Below are 19,844 nucleotides of genomic sequence, written 5' to 3'. Positions count from 1 at the left end.
TCTTAAAGTGCTATCAGTTGTGATGATGCACTGAAAACTGTAGTTTGTAGACTCATCTATGTCTTTCAATTGCTTCTTGTGTTTTGAGATACTTTTATTTGCTACTTAATTAAGATTACTATTTCTTCTTGTAGACTAATATTTTACAACTAAAGATTATCTCTATTTCTACAATTTTCTTTGTTTTCAAGTCTATTTTATCAACACAGAGATATGCTTTAAAATCACTATTTTATTGATACATTGATTTCCAACCTTCTGTGTTTAATCTGCCTGTGTCATTGTATGAGAGAAACAATCAGAAGTTAGTTGGCAATGTTTCTTTATGTATTCTGTTAACTTGTATTGATTACAATGATTAGAATAATGAGAAAATTCACATTCAAGTTGGCTGATGGCTTGTAAATACTTTAATGGCCATTTTTATTGTTTCCCTCTGTGTTTTTTTTTTTTTCCTTCCTTTTCTGTAGGTTACTTGGTACTGTAGTAGGATTCTCACTTAATTTACTATTCGTGTTTTAGTGTGTTTCCTTAAACAACTTTTATAGTGATTGCTGTTTCATGATGTATGCATTTAAATTGACACTACTATCTTAACATTTCCTATCAAGAGTGAAAAGTTCAATTCCTTTTGGGTCCTTTGATCTTCCACCTTTAAGTACCATTTACTTATAAGTCAGAACATATTATGATTCTTTATTCTAGCACATGGTTTATAAAAGTTATAAAGAACAAAGCAATCTTTTGTATGTGTATGTTCATGTGTATTATTTTCATTGTTTTGTTTTTCCTCCCTAATTCCTTTTATTATTTTTCTCTGGTTTTATTCAGAAATATTTAAGAGTATGTCTTCTTTTGACACATAGTCATCCCAGGAATTATTTCCATAATTTTATGTATCAGGGAATGTATGATTTTTTCCTTTATATAAGGATAGTTTTGTTGGGTATAGAATTTAGGCTGACCATATATTTTCTTTGTTATTTTGAAAATATAATTAGTGGACTGGAGAGATGGCTCAGCAGTTAAGAGCAATGACTGTTCTTCCCAAGGTCTTGAGTTCAATTTCCAGCAACCACATGGTGGCTCACAACCATCTGTAATAGGATGTGATGTCCTCTTCTGGTGTGTCTGAAGACAGCTACAGTGTACTCATATACATAAAAATAAATAAATATTAAAAATATTATTAGTATTTGTCTAGCATTTAAATGTAGTGTTTTGAATAGATTGATACAGTTTCATACATACTCCGGCTTTTCATTTCTCATTTTCTTTCAAAATCTAAAGATATGAATGGATTTTGAGTCTTCTGTCTTAGAGATACTAAAAGAATATTTTTAAAATTAATCATTTATTTATTTATTTACACTCCAGGTTTTATTCCCCATCTGGACAACCCTTCAACTGTTCCACATCCCATACCTCTTCCACACACCCCCACCTCAATGAGGATATCCCAGCCACACACTACCCATACCAACAGATCTCTAAACTCCCTGGGGCCTCCTATCTCTTGAGGGTTAGGTGCATCTTCTCTGACTGAACACAGACCCGGCAGTCCTCTGCTGTATGTGTGTTAGGGGTCTCATATCAGCTGGTATATGCTTCGTGGTTGTTGATCCAGTGTTTGAGAGATCTTGGGGGTCTAGATTAATTGAGACTAACTGGTCCTCCTACACGGTCACCCTCTTCCTCAGCTTCTCCCAGCTTTTCCCTAATTCAACCACAGGTGTTAGCAGCTTCAGTCCATTGGTTGGGTGCAAATATCTGCATCTGACTCTTTCAGCTGCTTGTTGGGTCTTTCAGAGGGCAGTTGTGATAGATCTCTTTTTGTGAGCACTTCATAGCCTCAGTAATAGTGTCAGGCCTGCCCTTGAGTTGAATCCAACTTTGGGCCTGTCCCTGGACCTCACTCCTCACCAATTTTCTTTTTTAATTTTTAATATTTTTTATTCCGTATCTTCCTCAATTACATTTCAAATGCTATCCCAAAAGTCCCCCATACCGTCCCCCCCCCCATTTCCCTACCCACCCATTCCCATTTTATTGGCCCTGGCATTCCCCTGTACTGGGACATATACAGTTTGTGTGTCCTCTCTTTCCAGTGATGGCCGACTAGACCATCTTTTGATACATATGCAGCTAGAGTCAAGAGCTCCGGGGTACTGGTTAGTTCATAATGTTGTTCCACCTATAGGGTTGCAGATCCCTTTAGCTCCTTGGGTACTTTCTCTAGTTCCTCCATTGGGAGCCCTGTGAGCTGGACTGTGACTGTGAGCATCCAATTCTGTGTTTGCTAGTCCCCAGCATAGTCTCACAAGAGACAGCTATATCTGGGTCCTTTCATCAAAATCTTGCTAGTGTATGCAATGGTGTCAGCATTTGGAAGCTGATTATGGGGTGGATCCCTGGATATGGCAGTCTCTAGATGGTCCATCCTTTCGTTCCAGCTCCAAACTTTGTCTCTGTAACTCCTTCCATGGGTGTTTTGTTCCCAATTCTAAGAAGGGGCACAGTATCCACACTTTGGTCTTCATTCTTCTTGAGTTTCATGCGTTTAGCAAATTGTATCTTATATCTTGGGTATCCTAAGTTTTGGGCTAATATCACTTATCAGTGAGTACATATTGTCTGAGTTCCTTTAACTCACTCAGGATGATGCCTTCCAGGTCCATCCATTTGCCTAGGAATTTCATAAATTCATTCTTTTTAATAGCTGAGTAGTACTCCCTTGTGTAAATGTACCACATTTTCTGTATCCATTCCTCTGTTGAGGGGCATTTGGGTTCTTTCCAGCTTCTGACTATTATAAATAAGGCTGCTATGAACATAGTGGAGCATGTGTCCTTCTTACCAGTTGGAACATCTTCTGGATATATGCCCAGGAGAGGTATTGTTGGATCCTCTGGTAGTACTATGTCCAATTTTCTAAGGAACCGCCAGACTGATTTCCAGAGTGGCTGTAGAAGCTTTCAATCCCACCAACAATGGAGGGGCATTCTTCTTTCTCCACATCCTTGCCAGCATCTGCTGTCACCTTAATTTTTGATCTTAGCCATTCTGACTGGTGTGAGGTAAAATCTCAGGGTTGTTTTGATTTGCATTACCCTGATGATTAAGGATGTTGAACATTTTTTCAGGTGCTTCTCTGCCATTCGGTATTCCTCAGGTGAGAATTCTTTGTTCAGTTCTGAGCTCCATTTTTTAATGGGGTTCTTTGATTTTCTGGAGCCCACCTTCTTGAGTTCTTTATATATATTGGATATTAGTCCCCTATCTGATTTAGGATAGGTAAAAATCCTTTCCCAATCTGTTGGTGGTCTTTTTGTCTAATTGACTGTGTCTTTTGCCTTGCAGAAGCTTTGCAGTTTCATGAGGTCCCATTTGTCAATTCTCGATCTTACAGCACAAGCCATTGCTGTTCTATTCAGGAATTTTTCCCCTGTGCCCATATCTTCAAGGCTTTTCCCCACTTTCTCCTCTATAAGTTTCAGTGTCTCTGGTTTTATGTGGAGTTCCTTGATCCACTTAGATTTGACCTTAGTATAAGGAGATAGGAATGGATCAATTCGCATTATTCTACATGATAACCACCAGTTGTTGCCAGCACCATTTGTTGAAAATGCTGTCTTACTTCCACTGGATGGATTTAGCTCCCTTGTCAAAGATCAAGTGACCATAGGTGTTGGGTTCATTTCTGTGTCTTCAATTCTATTCCATTGGTCTACTTGTCTGTCACTATACCAGTACCATGCAGTTTTTATCACAATTGCTCTGTAGTAAAGCTTTAGGTCAGGCATGGTGATTCCACCAGAGGTACTTTTGTCCTTGAGAAGAGTTTTTGCTATCCTAGGTTTTTTGTTATTCCAGATGAGTTTGCAGATTGCTCTTTCTAATTCGTTGAAGAATTGAGTTGGAATTTTGATGGAGATTGCATTGAATCTGTAGATTGCTTTTGGCAAGATAGCCATTTTTACAATGTTAATCCTGCCAATACATTAGCATGGGAGATCTTTCCATCTTCTGAGATCTTTAATTTCTTTCTTCAGAGACTTGAAGTTCTTATCATACAGATCTTTCACTTCCTTAGTTAGAGTCATGCCAAGATATTTTATATTACTTGTGACTATTGAGAAGGGTGTTTTTTCCCTAATTTCTTTCTCAGCCTGTTTATTCTTTGTGTAGAGAAAGGCCATTGATTTGTTTGAGTTAATTTTATATCCAGCTACTTCACTGAAGCTGTTTATCAGGTTTAGGAGTTCTCTGGTGGAATTTTTAGGGTCACTTATATATACTATCATATTATCTGCAAAAAGTGATATTTTGACTTCATCTTTTCCAATTTGTATCCCCTTGATCTACTTTTGTTGTCGAATTTCTCTGGCTAGGACTTCAAGTACAATGTTGAATAGGTATGGAGAGAGTGGACAGCCTTGTCTAGTCCCTGATTTTAGTGGGATTGCTTCAAGCTTCTCACCATTTCCTTTGATGTTGGCTACTGGTTTGCTGTAGATTGCTTTTATCATGGTTAGGTATGGGCCTTGAATTCCTGATCTTTCCAAGTCTTTTATCATGAATGGGTGTTGGATCTTGTTGAATGCTTTTTCCGCATCTAACGAGATGATCATGTGGTTTTTGTCTTTGAGTTTGTTTATATAATGGATTACGTTGATGGATTTCCATATATTAAACCATCCCTGCATCCCTAGAATAAAACTTACTTGGTTAGGATGGATGATTGCTTTAATGTGTTCTTGGATTCGGTTAGCAAGAATTTTATTGAGAATTTTTGCATCTATATTTATAAGGGAATTTGGTCTGAAGTTCTCTATCTTTGTTGGATCTTTCTGTGGTTTCGGTATCAGAGTAATTGTGGCTTCATAGAATGAGTTGGGTAGAGTTCCCTCTACTTCTATTTTGTGGAATAGTTTGTGCAGAACTGGAATTAGATCTTCTTTGAAGGTCTGGTAGAACTCTGCACTAAACCCATCTGGTCCTGGGCTTTTTTTGGCTGGGAGACTATTAATGACTGCTTCTATTTCTTTAGGGGATATGGGACTGTTTAGATCATTAACTTGATCCTGATTTAACTTTGGTACCTGGTATCTGTTTAGAAATTTGTCCATTTCGTCCAAGTTTTCCAGTTTTGTTGAGTATAGCCTTTGGTAGAAGGATCTGATGGTGTTTTGTATTTCTTCAGGATCTGTTGTTATGTCTCCCTTTTCATTTCTGATTTTGTTAATTAGGATGTTGTCCCTGTGCCCTCTAGTGAGTCTAGCTAAGGGTTTATCTATCTTGTTCATTTTCTCAAAGAACCAGCTCCTCGTTTGGTTGATTCTTTCAATAGTTCTTCTTGTTTCCACTTGGTTGATTTCACCCCTGAGTTTGATTATTTCCTGCCGTCTACTCCTCTTGGGTGAATTTTCTTCCTTTTTTTCTACAGCTTTTAGATGTGTTGTCAAGCTGCTAGTGTGTGCTCTCTCCAGTTTCTTCTTCGAGGCACTCAGAGCTATGAGTTTCCTTCTTAGAAATGCTTTCATTGTGTCCCATAGGTTTGGGTATGTTGTGGCTTCATTTTCATTAAACTGGAAAAAAGTCTTTAATTTCTTTTTTTATTTCTTCCTTGAGCAAGGTATCATTAAGAAGAGTATTGTTCAGTTTCCACGTGAATGTTGGCTTTCCATTATTTATGTTGTTATTGAAGATCAGCCTTAGTCCATGGTGGTCTGATAGGAAGCATGGGACAATTTCAATATTTTTGTATCTGTTGAGGCCTGTTTTGTGACCAATTATATGGTCAATTTTGGAGAAGGTCCCGTCCTCACCATTTTTGTCCCTGCAGTTCTTTCAGACAGGAACAATTATGGGTCATAGTTTTGACTATGGGATGGCAACCCCCTGTCTTTCTGCTGGAGTTGGGTTCTACAAGTTCCCTCTCCCCACTGTAGGGCATTTCATCTAAGGTCCCTCCCTTTGAGTCTCTAGAGCCTCTCACCTCATGGGTCTCTGGTACATTCTGGAGTGTTCCCTCTAACCTCCTACCTCCTGAGGTTGCCTGTTTCCATTCTTTCTGCTGACCCTCAGGGCTTCAGTCCTTTTCCCTCACCCAATACCAGATCAGGTTCCCCTCTTTCCCACCCCATCCACTTTCTCTCCCAATCCCTCCCTCCCCAACTTGTGTTTGTTTCCTTCTCCCTCCCAAGGGAGACTGAGGTGTCCTTCAGCTTGTTGACCTTTTTGAATTCTGTGGACTGTAACTTGGGTATTCTGTACTTTTTTCCTAATATCCACTTACTAGTGAGTGCACACCAGGCATATCCTTTTGGGTCTGAGTTACCTCATGCAGGATGATATTTTCTACTTCCATTGATTTGCTTGCAAAACTTAGAATGCCCTTGTTCTTAATAGCTGAGTAGTATTCCACAATATAAATAAACCATATTTTCTGTATCCATTCTTCTGTGTTAGGAAGTCTGGGTTGTTTCCAGTTTCTGGCTATCACAATTAAGGCTGCTATGAACATAGTGGAACATGTGCCCCTGTGGGATAGTGGGGCATCTTTTGGGTATATTCCCAAGAGTGGTATTGTTGAGTCTTCAGGTAGATCTATTTCCAATTTTCTGAGGTACCTCCAAAGTGATCTCCAGAGTGGTTTTATCAGTTTGCATTCCCACCAGCAATTGAGGAGTGTTCCTCTTTCTCTACATAGTCACCAGCATGTGCTGTTACCTGAGGTTTTGATCTTAGCTATTCTGATTGGTGTAAGGTGTACTCTCAGGGTCATTTTGATTTAAATTTCTCTGATAACTAAGGACTTTGAACATTACTTTAGGTGCTCTCAGCCATTTGAGAGTCTTCTGTTGTAAATTCTCTATTTAGTTCTATACGCCATGTTTTGGTTGGGTTGTATGGTTTTTTTGGTGGTTAATTTCTTGAGTTCTTTATATATTTTGGAATATTAGCCCTCTCTGTCAGATGTGGAGTTAGTGAAGATTTTTTTTTCCAAATCTATAGGTTGCTGATTTGTCTTATTGACTATGGCCTTTGCCTTACAGAAGCTTTCCAGTTTCATGTGGTCCCATTTATCAATTCTTGATCTTAGAGCATGAGCCATTGGAGTTCTGTTTAGGAAATTTCCCCCTCTTCCAATGAGTTCAAGGATCTTTCCTACTTTCTGTTCTACTAGATTCAATATATGTGGTTTTATGTTGAGGTTCTTGATCCACTTGTACTTGAGCTTTGTGTAAGGTGACAAATATGGGTCTATTTTCATTTTTCTACATACATACAGACAGACCAGCACCATTTACTGAAGATGCTTTCTTTTTTCCATTGTACATGTTTGGCTTCTTTGTCAAAGATCAAGTGTCCATAAGTGTGTGGTTTTATTTCTGGGTCTTCAATTCTATTCCATTGTTCAACGTGTCTGTCTCTGTACCAATATTATGCAGCTTTTATCACTATTGCTCTGTAGAAAAGCTTGAGGTCAGGAGTGGTGATTCCCCCATCCATTCTTTTGTTGTTAAGAATTGTTTTTGCTATTCTGGGTTTTTGGCTTTCCTGATGAATTTGAGGATTGCTCTTTCCATGTCCTTGAAGAATTGTGTTGGGATTTTTATGAGGATTGCATTGAATATGTAGATTGCCTTTGTTAGGATGGCCATTTTTACTATATTAATTCTGCCAATCTATGAGCATGGGAAATCTCTCCATTTTCTGAGATCTTCCTGGATTTCTTTCTTGAGAGACTTAAAGTTCTTGTCATACAGGTCTTTCACTTGTTTGCTTACCCCAAGATATTTTATATTATTTGTGGATATTGTGAAGGAAGTTGTTTCCCTAATTTCTTTCTCAGCCTATTTATAATTTATATAGAGGAAGGACACTGATTTATTTGATTTAATTTTATATCTGGCCACTTTGCTGAAGTTGTTTATCAGCTGGAAAAGTTCTTTGGTAGAATTTTTGGGGTCACTTATGTATACTCTCCTACCATCTTCAAATACTGATACCTTTATTTCTTCTTTGCCAATTTGTATCCCCTTGATTTCTTTTTGTTGTCTTTTTATTTTAGCTATAACTTTGAGTACTATATTGAATAGATATGGCAAGAGTGGGCATCCTTGTCTTATCCCCAGTTTCAGTGGGATTGCTTCAAGTATCTCTCCATTTAATTTGATGTTGGCTGTTTGTTTGCAATAAGTTGCTTTTATTATGTTTAGATATTGGCCTTGAATTCCTGATTTCTCTAATACTTTCAACACGAAGGGGTGTTGTATTTTGTCAAATGCTTTTTCTGTATCTAAGGAGATGATCATGTGTGTTTTTTTTTCTTTTGAGTTTGTTTATGTAGTGGATTCCATTAATGGATTTTTGTATATTGAATCAACCTTGCATCCTTGGTATGAAGCCTACTTGATCATGGAAAATGATGTTTTTGATGTGTTCTTGCATTCCATTTGCAAGAATTTTATTGAATATTCATAAGCGACATTGGTCTGAAGTTCCCTTTTTTGTTGTGTCCTTGTGTGGTTTAGATATCAGCATAATTGTGGCTTCATAGAATCCTACTTAGTGATTCTTCCATTTCTATTTTATGAATAGTTTGATGACTATTGGTATCAGGTCTTCTTTGAACGTCTGGTAGAATTCTGCACTAAATCAATCTGGTCCTGGGCTTTTTTTGTTTGTTTGTTTTTGTTTGGACATTTTTAATGACTTCTATTTCCTTATGGGATGTGGGCTTGTTTAGATAGTTTACTGGCACTTGATTTAACTTTGGTATATGGTATCTCTCTAGAAAACTATTCATTTCACCTAGATTTTCCAGTTTTATTAAGTATAGGCTTTTGTAGTAGGATCTGATGATTTTTTGAATTTCCTCTATTTCTGTTGTTATGTCTCCCTTTTTATTTCTGATTTTTAAAATTTGGATACTACATCTGGGCCCTATAGTTAGTTTGGCTAGGGGTTTATTCATCTTGTTTTAAAGAACCAGCCTTTGGTTTTGTTGATTCTTTGCATTGTTCTCTTTGTTTTTATTTGGTGGATTTTGGCCCTGAATTTGACTATTTCCTGCATTCTACTCCTCTTGGGTGTGTTTACTTCTTTTTGTTCTAGAGCTTTCAGGTATGCTGTTAAGTTGCTAGTGTAAGATGTCTCCAGTTTCTTTATCAGGTCACTTAGTGCCATGAATTTTCCTCTTATCACTACTTTCATTGTGTCACATAAGTTTGGGAATGATGTGTCAACATTTTCATTAAATTCCATTGTAATCTCCCCCCTAACCTGAAGCTGGCTGAACCAGACCTCGACCTTGCTGCCACTAAGGAGATTGCCTAGGGTGGAGCCTGCCACCCTAGATCACTCTATTGTTCAGCCACTGTTGCTGCTGCTACCTGCTGGGAGTCCGCCTAGCTATTCCAGAGACTACACCTTATCCTGCATGTGGTCACCTGCAGCTGGGCTCCAAGGATGAATTGGTGGGAATGGGCCTCCCCCTTTCTTTATAAAGCACATCCACCATTAAACTTTTGAACCTTGAGCAGACTAGCATGCATTGGTTCCATTATTTCTCGACCTGCCTAGATTCCCTCTTCTCTTTCAGCTCTAGGCTGCCTCCCAGGCTTGAACCCAGACATGAGAGCTGCAGGCCAGCCCCAACATTCCATGATGTCTTTAATTTCTTTCTTTATTTCTTCCCTGACCAAGTTATCATTGAGTAGAGAGTTGTTCAGTTTCCACATGTATGTGGGCTTTCTGTTGTTTTTGCTGTTATTGAAGACCAGCCTTAGTCCATGGTGATCTGATAGGATGCATGGGATTATTTCAAACTTCTTGTATCAGTGGACTGTTGTTTTGTGACAAATTATATGGTTGGTTTTGGAGAAGGTACTATGTGGTGCTGAGAAGAAGGTGTATTCCTTTGTTTTAGAGTGATATTTTTCTATAGATATCTGTTAAATTTATTTGTTTTATAACCTCTATTAGTTTTACTGTGTCTCTGTTTAGTTTCTGTGTCAGTGACCTGTCCATTAGTGAGAGTGGGGTGTTGAAGTCTCCCACTATTGTTCTGTGGGGTTCAATGTGTTTTGGGCTTTAGTAAAGTTTCTTTTATGAATGTGGGTGCCCTTGCATTTAGGACATAGATTTCAGAATTGAGACTTTCTTTTGGTGGATTTTTCCCCTTGATGAATATGAAGTGTCCTTCTTCATCACTTTTGATAACTTTTGGTTGAAAGTCTATTTTATTGGATATTAGGATGGCAACTCCAGCTTGTTTACTAGGACCATTTCCTTGGAAGACCTTTTCCCATCCTTTTACTTTGAGATAGTGCCTGTCTTTGCTATTGAGGTGTGTTTCTTGTATGCAGAAAAATGCTGGATCCTGTTTGCATATCCAGTTTGTTAGCTTATGTCTTTTTATGGGTGAGTTGAGTCCATTAATATTGAGAGTTATTAAAGACAGATGATGGTTGTTTCCTGATGTGTTTACTTTTGTAGGTGGCTTTATGCACTTGTGGTTCTCTCCTTTTGGCTTTGTTGTGAGACACTAATATATATTCTCTTTTCTTTGTTTTATGCACTTTCCTTGTGTTAGAGTTTTCCTTCTAGGATCCTCTGTAGGGCTGGATTAGTAGATAGATACTGTTTGAATTTGGTTTTGTCCTGAAATATTTTGGCTTCTCCATCTATGTTGATTGAAAGTTTTGCTGGGTTTAGTAGCCTGGCCTGACATTTGTGTTCTCTTAGATTCTGCATTACCTCTGACCAGGCCCTTCTGGCTTTCAGAGTTTCTTTTGAGAAGTGGTGTAATTCTGATAGGTCTACCTTTCTATGTTACTTGACCTTTTTCTCTTGCAGCTTTTAATATTCTTTTGTTGTTGTTGTTGTTCTGTGCATTTATTGTTTTGATTATTATGTGTCAGGAGGATTTTCTTTTTGTGTCCTATTTATTTGGTGTTCTATAGGCTTGTTATACCTTTATGACTACCTCTTTCTTTAGGTTGGTAAAGTTTACTTCTATGATTTTGTTGAAGACATTTTCTGGTCCTTTGAACTGGGAATCTTCATTCCCCTCTATTCAGATTATTCTTAGATTTGGTCTTTTCATTGTGTCCTGGATTTCCTGCATGCTTTGGGTTATGAATTTTTTATGTTTTGAATTTTCCTTGAGAGTTGTGTCAATCTCTTCTATGATATCTTTTACACCTGAAATTCTCTCTTTTATCTCTTGTATTCTGTTGGTGATACTTATATCTGTAATTCCTGACCTCTTTCCTAGGTTTTCCATTTCCAGGTTTGCCTCCATTTGTGGTTGTTTTTTTTGTTTTTTGTTTTGTTTTGTTTTGTTTTTTGTTCATTGTTTCTACTTCCACTTTTTGGTCTTGGACTGCTTTATTAAATTCCTTCACATGTTTGATTGTGTTTTCTGTATTTCTTTAAGGAATTAATTTGTTCCTCTTTAAGGGCTTCTATCTGTTTACCTGTGTTTTCCTGTATTTCTTTCAGTGAGTTATTTATATTTCCCTTAAAGGACTCTATTATCTTCATGAGATAAGATTTTAGGTCAGCTTCCTGATTTTCAGGCATGATGGTGTATTCAGGGATTACTGTGGTGGGAGAATTAGGTTCTGATGGTGCCCATGTCTATTGGCTTCTGTTGATAATGGCCTTTTGCTTGCCTCTTTCCATCTAATTATCCCTGGTGTTTGGTGGTCTGGGTGACTTTGTCTGAAGTCTACCTCTTTTGTTCTTGGGTTGCTTCAGGTCTCCAGGTAAGCCTGCTGCCCTGGCTGTAGCAGAGCACCTGTGGGGCCTTCCAACAGGGGACTCTTCAGAGGGTCAGAGAAGCTTCTGATCTGTTGTCCTAACTTCAGTAGATCTTCTGGGAGGCCTTCAAACTGTTGGGTCTTCAGAGAAGCAGTCAAGCTGTTATTCTGTGTGAAGATGTTCTTCAGGGAGGACCTATGCTGTGTGGCTTCTGTTTCCCTGTGTGCAGCAGAACTCCAGGGAGGCTTTCCTTCTGTCACATCAGTTGCCCTGCATGCCACGGGGCCCCGTGGAAAGTCTTCAGACTATGGTGTCTGTTGCCCAGTTGCCCTGTGTAGAGAGGAGCTCCTTGGATGCCTTCAAGCTGTGGTGTCTTCAGGGGAGCAGATAAGCTGGAGATCAGTTGCTCAGTTGCCCTGATGCAGCAGATCTGCTGGGATGCATCAGGCTATGGTTTCAGTTGCCCTACTGCTCTGATTACAGTGGATCTTCTGGGATGGTTCATGATATGTTGTCTTCAGGGGAGTAGACTAGCTAGCAGTCTGCCCCAGTAGAAAGAACTGGGCAGAAGGGCCTAAAAGAGTATTCTACTCAGTTTTTAAGATTCTGGTTTCTGTCTGCTGCCTCTGTGGGATGAATCTTGTTCTGTCCTAACATGCATTCTAGCTGACACACATCTTTACCTTTAATCTGCCCCCAAGCCTGTGCAATATGTTTTTACACCTGTCAGTATGTTTTCATTCCTATGGATTTTAAAATAGCATTTCCTTTCTGAGATTTACTCTTTTTCTGTTTCAAAACAATATTTAATGATTGTGGAACATTTTTGTGGCAGCTGCTAATTCTAACATTGGATGACTCTCCTTATCAGCACCTGTATTGACAGGCATTATTGTCCTATGTGCCTTCATGTTTTGGCCTTCTTGATTCTTGGTATGAAGGGTGATATTCAGTTATATACTAGGCATTTTTAATGATGTTAGGAATCTGTGAGCCCTAAGTGCTTGTATATTTTACTAGGCATTCAATCTGTACAGGCTTAACACATTCCTAAGTTGTTTTGTGGACTGAATTTCTTGCAGTGATTTAATTATCAGTCTTTGCTGTGCTGTCTTTTGTCTTCTTGGTTCTTCTTGTTTCCCAGGATAAGCAACATCCCTGCTGGGATAAACTAAAGAGTGGAAGTGGAAATCAAGTTTTATTTGGTGAGAGAGAGGTGTGATAGGGTCTGTGCACCTGTATTCTAGGTTTACAGGTATCTCTTGCACAGGCTGGAGAGCCCAAGCCCTTTGCAATAGCTACTCTCTCACTAGCTACTTGTCCTTCTGTGTTGCTCACCCTTACTTTTGCATGTCTCAACATGTTAGGCTCAGTAGAGAGGAATTCTACCTTTAGATCACTGAATTCTCATGAGACTTCTTCTGGTGTTGTTGAAAATGAGCCCACCTGGATGTCTTCTTTCTAACGGAATAGTAGATTTCATATATAACAAAGTAGAGGGTAGAGGTGGGTTATGAAGGAAGAGGAAAGGATATGAAAGGAGTGAGGCATGATAAGAGATGGTAATGGCGTAGAAGGACTAAACATTTTTTCAGCTGTGGAATCAATATTTAAATATATAAGACATGAAGGCAAAGGGGAACTGTTGGGGAGGATTACTGAGGTCCAGTTCACTTTTGGGTGTCCAGTGGTCTAGCCCTAGAGGATGAGCATTTTGAGTCTGTTATAAGTAGGAAAGAACACTGGATTGGGAGAACACTATCATGACATAGTGAGAAAAAACAGATAGGGGAGTGCAAGGTACAGTCACCTCATAGGGAATGATAGAAGAATCAGGTTATATGGCAACAGTGCCCTTCACTCATTTCCTGGATATGGCCATCTTCCAGAGGTGGAGGTACAGAGAGCAGTGGCTTACTTTACTCTCACTTGGAGACTGAACTTTGGCTCTGCTGTTTGGGACAATACAGAGGTGTTTTATATGTCAGTTTGTAAAATGAAGGCTTTGAGCTGTTGGGAAGTAAACAGAATGCAGAGGACAATATTCTGTTTTATTTTTCATTCTAATTAATATTACTTAAAGTTTTAGAATAGCAGCCATCTAAACTCCACCCATGAGAGTAAGGAATTTGGTTGATGCTATTACTTTATTCAGGGAAGTCTATTTGGGTTCCATCCCACTCTTGGCTTGCTCAGTGCCCAGGCATTTTTAATAGTAACAGAAACATATTTCTTGGCATCTTGCTCTGCTTCCTAGCTATAGTTTTATTTTGGTATAATGACATGTAGTCTAGAGGAGCAGGTTTGTTCTGAAAAGAGACTTATTTTACATGTATTTTCTTGCCAATGGTTTTCCTGAAAATATAGGTATTTGGACACTTAACTAGAGATTTGCCAAGAATTCAATATTGTACTTTAAAGAGGATTCATGCTCAAAGCTAACTGCTTTCTAAAAGGTGAGTGGTGAAGACCTTTTTGCCATTCAAGGAAAGAACTAAGAAGCAGTGAATGGTCATTGTCTGTTGATATTCCTTCAGATAACTACTACAGTACTTTTAGAAGTAATCTTTTCTTTCCAAATTTTTATTTTAGAAGTAATCTTTTTTCTTAATTCTTAATTTAATAATAACTTTTAGTCAGACAAAATATTGAGGTATAAATGAAATTCATAGTTATACATACTGAAGTTAACATACTTCTTTCTTAATCTTTGTTTTCTTTACATTTTATGTTTGTTCTCTAAAAGGTGGAACCAATCAGAGTTCACAGTTATCAGACTGTGGTGTTCCATGGAACCAAGCTCATGCATTAGGTCCCCAGTTTGTCTTAGAGATCTATATTCTTAAGCAACAACAACAAAGCGAACACTGGAGTTCTACTATGCAATTATTTCTCTTACTATTTAAAGCAACATTCAAGGTCTGGAACAATGGCTTAGTAGATAAAAGTGCTTTCTTTCCAAATATAAGGATCTGGACTCAGATAACAGCATCTTTGCAAAAAGCAAGCACTTGCAATATCATCACCATGGGGTGGAAGACAAGAGTTTCTGCAGCACCTGCAGGCCACTGGCCTACCTCTTCATCCAGTGAGAGATAGAGAGATTGTGCCTCAAAAAAATAAGGTGGACAGTTATAGATCCATTCAACCAGCATCCTCATGTGGCCTTCATGGGCTTGCTTCAATACCTCCACATAGGTGCACACTTGTCTCACACACATACATATGTACACAAATACACAGACATTCAGAATAAAAAATTTAATTATAGAAAACTGAATGAAAAAATAAGTAAAAAGAAAGGAAAGAAAAGGAAAGGGATGGTGGCTTCCAGATATGATGGAGGAGAATGTCTTTTATAGATATGTGGGACAGCATAGCCAGAGGCAGCCACTCCTAGGAGAGTTAAGAGTGGTTATAACAAGACTGAGCTAGACCATGAGGGGAGAAGGAGACAGGAAGAGAGATGAGAGAGATAGGAACCAGATGCAATAAGTAGAAGGCCCAAAGTACAAAGATAGCAGGTAACCAAATTGGTTTGATTAAGATGAAAAGAGCAACCCAGCCCATTAGGCTGGAGAGTTCAGCGTAGGGATGGAGTATGCCATCCAGGAAGGCCCTGTAACAGGTAAGGACAGAGAGCTCCAGATAGAACTTAGTGATCAGGTCTGCTTTGATTTGCTAATTTGGCACTTCAGTTAACCATTTTTTTCCTGGGGATTTGAAACCTAATCGAACCCTTATAAATTATAGATACATTTTCTTTAAAAACTCAACATTGGAGGCTTTTGTTGGATTGCTTCTACTATTATTTAAAAGAATATTTAGAATTAGATATTTGTTGAAAGACCCAATAATAGAATTGTAGTATTAAATTAGAAAGTTTACCCAATATATCTTAAGATTAAATATATTCTTTTTTTTTCTAGGAACTTTAGTTCTTACTTGACATAACATTTATTTTCTTTTTTAAAATTTTTATTAGATATTATCTTTATTTACATTTCAAATGCTATCCTGAAAGTTCCCTATACCCTCCCCCTGCCCTGCTCCCCTACCCACCCACTCCCACTTCTTGGCCCTGGTGTTCCCCTGTACTGAGGCATATAAAGTTTGCAAGACCAATGGGCCTCTCTTTCCAATGATGGCCAACTAGGCCATGTTCTGCTACATATGCAGCTAGAGACATGAGCTCTGGGGGGTACTGGTTAGTTCATATTGTTGTTCCACCTGTAGGGTTGCAGATCCCTTCAGCTCCTTGGGTACTTTCTCTAGCTCCTCCATTGGGGGCCCTGTGTTCCATCCTATAGATGACTGTGAGCCTCCACTTCTGTATTTGCCAGGCACTGGCATAGCCTCACATGAGAAGCTATATCAGGATCCCTTCAGCAAAATCTTGCTGGCATATGCAATAGTGTCTGGGTTTGGTGGCTGATTATGGGATGGGTCCCCGGGTGGGGTAGTCTACTCTTGTCATAGCAACATCATTTGCTGTTAACTTTTATCAGTAGAAAAAGGCCTTGATTCTATAGTTCTGTCTTTCAAAAACAGGCATCGTGCTCTCGAGAGCAGTTCATTTACGAGGCACAGTAGAAGTGATTATCAGCATCTGTTTGATGAGCACTAGTCCTAGTGAGATACATACCACAGGGTACTCCAAAGTGAGGCCATTAAATGGCCATCTAATGGGTTCAGCTTTGTTCATAGATAATTTTTTCTTGTAATTAGCTGTTAAATTCATCCAAAGGAAAACAAAAGTCTTACTTTATATAAATATATGTAGAGAAGACTTCCTCCTCTTCTCTTTATTTTTTCCTCCTCCTCTTTTTCTCCTGTTCTTCATTGACATTCTTCTCTTCCTCTGCTTCTGTAGATGGAACCCAGAGCTTCACTGAATTGTATTCTCCCATCTCCACGGTTAATTTTTTTCCATAGGAATGGTGATATGATCCAAACTCTTCAGAACATAGCAAATGCAAGTGTTCATCCCTCCCCTGTTGTTTTCAAAGAAGTGCAGAACACTTGAATGACAATGAAGACAGTCAAATCTGATTGCATGGAAGACTGCAATGTAGGCAATGTGTCATGTGCCACTGAAGCAAATTTTCTTCTGCATTATCAAATGATGACTTCATTTCCATTTCTTGAGTTCACCCATTAGACCAGGAAAGAGAATATGAGACAGGAATCACCTATTGCAAATATGCTGTTTCAAATTCATTTGAAAAGCAAGTGTGAGCTATAGAAGGGGTTGCCTTTCATTATCACTGATGCCATGCTATTACTCTTCTAAACATACTGGGGTTATTACATTATTAGATGACTTTTGAAGTCAATGAACTATTGATATTCTATTGCTTCCTGAAAAAGAGATGAGAAAGGACAAACCAGAAATTAACAGTTTAGTGGGAAATACATAAAATGCAAACAATTCCAAACCTAGCACAGAAAAATATAGCATGTATATTATTTCCATATATTCTTAGCAGGCCCTATAAAATCTCCTCACAAACAAGAAAGAGTCTGTAAGATATGTTCCAAGCTCTGGTTGTCATCCTAGAGGCATGGCCACCATGCTGGATTAGGCTCAGCAGGGGACATGGAAAAATCAGAGAATCTAGGAGTTTATTTCCTTTGTTCTATCTTTTTGCCAGCTGCTTCAACATACAGTGTGAAATTTTGGGGGTAAAACTGGGAGGTAAAATCAGTTAAAAAAAACTCAAGAGTTTAGCATTGGATCAGTTTCTAATAAGTGAGACACAAAGGAAAAGGTTAATAAATTTCTGCAAGAAAAACATGGGTGCATCTTAAATTGCACAAGAAAAGAGAGTTTGAAACAGTTCATAAAAGAAAATGTTCTATAGACCAAATGAGTTGATTGATAGGTCAAGGAAGAACTTTAAATCCTGCCTGCCTTATCAACCTGGTTTACCATGTCAAATGCAGAAGGATCTCATTTGGCATGGTTTCCTCACAGGCATCTGAAGGAAGACTTTTGACCGCTGGAGTCACTGAGAATTCTGTCTTTTAGGGATGTCGTCATCTATTAAGTGAGGATAACCACAATAACCATAAAGGTACAAGCTTCCCTACTCTCTCATGCACTACTACTGAGTCACCTAAAAGTGTAGTCAGCCCTGCCAGGCTCTGCCAAGCGTGTGACAGCTTGGGCCCTACTAATGGAAGGAGTTGATTGGAGGTGGCCTGGCCCAGAAGAAAGAGTATGGCTTTGATGAAGAAGAATACAAACTGCCAGGTTTTCCTCAACAAACAGCATATGTGGGTAGCTGGTAACTTAGAGAGGTTTTTTGTATATATGTACCTCTGAATTGCAGGTTCTGCCCCAGTATAGGAATTTTGTATGTGTTTAGTCAGTATTCATTTTTTTTCCTATTTTTTAAAAATTAGGTATTTTCTTCATTTACATTTCCAATGCTATCCCAAAAGTCCCCCGTGCCCTCCCCACCCTCCCACTTCTTGGCCCTGGCATTCCCCTGTATTAGGCATATAAAGTTTGCAAGACCAATGGGCCTCTCTTTCCACTGATGGCCCACGAGGCCATCCTCTGATACATATGCAGCTAGAGACACGAGCTCTGGGGGACACTGGTTAGTTCATATTGTTGTTCCACCTATAAGGTTGCAGATCCCTTTAGCTCCTTGGGTACTTTCTCTAGCTCCTCCATTGGGGGCCCTGTGTTCCATCCAATAGCTGACTGTGAGCATCCACTTCTGTGTTTGCTAGGCCCAAGAATAGCCTCACAAGAGACAACTATATCAGGGTCCTTTCAGCAAAATCTTGCTAGTGTATGCAATGGTGTCAGCGTTTGGAGGCTGATTATGGGATGGATCCTCAGGTATGGCAGTCTTGAGATGGTCCATCCTTTCATCTCAGCTCCAAAATTTGTCTCTGTAACTCCTTCCATGGGCGTTTTGTTCCCAATTCTAAGAAGGAGCAAAGTGTCAACACGTTGGTCTTCGTTCTTCTTGAGTTTCATATGTTTTGCAAATTGTATCATATATCTTGGGTGTTCTAAGTTTCTTGGCTAATATCCACTTATCAGTGAGTACATATCATGTGAGTTCTTTTGTGATTGGGATACCTCACTCAGGATGATGCCCTCCAGGTCCATCCATTTGCCTAGGAATTTCATAAATTCATTCCTTTTAATAGCTGAGTAGTACTCCATGTGTAAATGTACCAAATTTTCTGTATCCATTCCTCTGTTAAGGAGCATCTGGGTTCTTTCCAGCTTCTGGCTATTATAAATAAGGCTGCTATGAACATAGTGGAGCATGTGTCCTTCTTACCGGTTGGAACATCAACTGGATATATGCCCAGGAGAGGTATTGTGGGATCCTCCGGTAGTAGTATGTTCAATTTTCTGAGGAACCGCCAGACTGATTTCCAGAGTGGTTGTGCAAGCTTGCAATCCCACCAACAATGGAGGAGTGTTCCTCTTTCTCCACATCCTTGCCAGCATCAGCTGTCACCTGAATTTTTTATTTTAGCCATTCTGACTGGTGTGAGGTGGAATCTCAGGGTTGTTTTGATTTGCATTTCCCTGATGATTAAGGATGCTGAACATTTTTTCAGGTGCTTCTCAGCCATTTGGTATTCCTCGGTTGAGAATTCTTTGTTTAACTCTGAGCCCTATTTTTTAATGGGATTATTTAATTTTCTGGTACTCATATAGCAACAGACAAGTAGACCAATAGAATAGAATTGAAGACCCAAAAATGAACCCACACACCTATGGTCACTTGATCTTTGATAAGGGAGCTAAAACCATCCAGTGGAAAAAGGACAGCATTTTCATCAAATGATGCTGACACAACTGGCGGTTATCATGTAGAAGAATGCGAATTGATCCATTCCCATCTCCTTGTACTAAGGTCAAATCTAAGTGGATCAAGGAACTCCACATAAAACCAGAGACACTGAAACTTATAGAGGAGAAAGTGGGGGAAAGCCTTGAAGATATGGGCACAGAGGAAAAATTCCTGAATAGAATAGCAATGGCTTGTGCTGTAAGATTGAGAATCGACAAATGGGACCTCATAAAATTG

The 19,844-nt window shown here is 38.9% G+C and overlaps 1 pseudogene; it reads left to right on the top strand.

Moving 5' to 3' along the window:
- The window catches only part of LOC110311517 (small ribosomal subunit protein uS2-like), a 158,942-nt pseudogene that overhangs the window by 6,905 nt on the left and 132,193 nt on the right, over positions 1-19,844 (top strand).

This window comes from Mus caroli, unplaced genomic scaffold (genome assembly GCF_978045245.1).
Source record: "Mus caroli unplaced genomic scaffold, Mus_caroli_1 scaffold_17, whole genome shotgun sequence".
In the NCBI taxonomy this organism is placed as follows: domain Eukaryota; kingdom Metazoa; phylum Chordata; class Mammalia; order Rodentia; family Muridae; genus Mus; species Mus caroli.
This window is presented reverse-complemented; position numbering and strand designations above follow the sequence as displayed.